We start from the raw sequence: 932 nt of genomic DNA on the forward strand, positions 1-932 counted from the left end.
GAGTCAGCCCGTATTTATAGAAGGACTGGAGGAGAGGGCACTGCCCTCAGTGTGTGAGTAGGTGAGGGCGGGTGGCCTGTCCCAGATCCCCCTGTCGCCCAGCATCACTTTGATGTCCCTCTGATGTAGCTGCTCCCCTCTCATAGCATGCGTGTGTTTGTTTGGTGTCCGTGTTTGTTCTTCGTATGTGATGATTGATGCCCGTTAGGAACATGATAAGCTTCCCTGTTTCTCATCTGCCTGAATATTTACCAGTAAAATGTGTGCATGTGTGTCCTAGTGCATTTAAGCCATGAAGAGATGCTTGTAAAACTCCTAAAACAGTGGTTAACAAAGAGTGATAATCAGATGGGCATAAACTTTCTCACTTGAAACACTGGATACCAGATGGCTTTTTTCATACCTCTGGGGGCAAATAACTTGAATGTAGAATTCAGTACTGAAGTAATATATAATTCACATTGTAGGGAGAAATGGTGTTTTTGGATGTTCACAAACTCAGGAAATTTGCTATACATTAATTTTTAAAAAATAAATATTGCTCAATTATGCACTCCAATAAAATAAAAAAGAATCCAAGTAAGAAGTCATGAAAGGGCCGGCGGAGTGGCGCATTGGTTAAGCGATGGCTTGGGATGCCAGCTCTGAGTAGCAGGGTCCCGGTTAGAATCCCACACGAGGGCCAATGATGCTGTGCCCTCTATAGCTAAGATGGTGAAGAACAGCTTGACCTGGAGCTGGGCTGCTGTGAGTTGCCGGCAATAGCGTAGGCTGCAGTGAGGCTGCAGTGGGCTTCCAGAAGCTACCGTGAGTGGCCAGCAGCCAGCGTGAGCTGCCAAGAGCCGCCATGGGCGGCCATCCAATGGCCGGCGAGTGACTGTCTCACCCAGGAAGAGCGCAATGATAATACCAACATGGGCCACTGAAGCAAC

The sequence above is a fragment of the Hipposideros armiger genome, unplaced genomic scaffold (genome assembly GCF_001890085.2).
Source record: "Hipposideros armiger isolate ML-2016 unplaced genomic scaffold, ASM189008v1 scaffold_1889, whole genome shotgun sequence".
Lineage (NCBI taxonomy): Eukaryota > Metazoa > Chordata > Mammalia > Chiroptera > Hipposideridae > Hipposideros > Hipposideros armiger.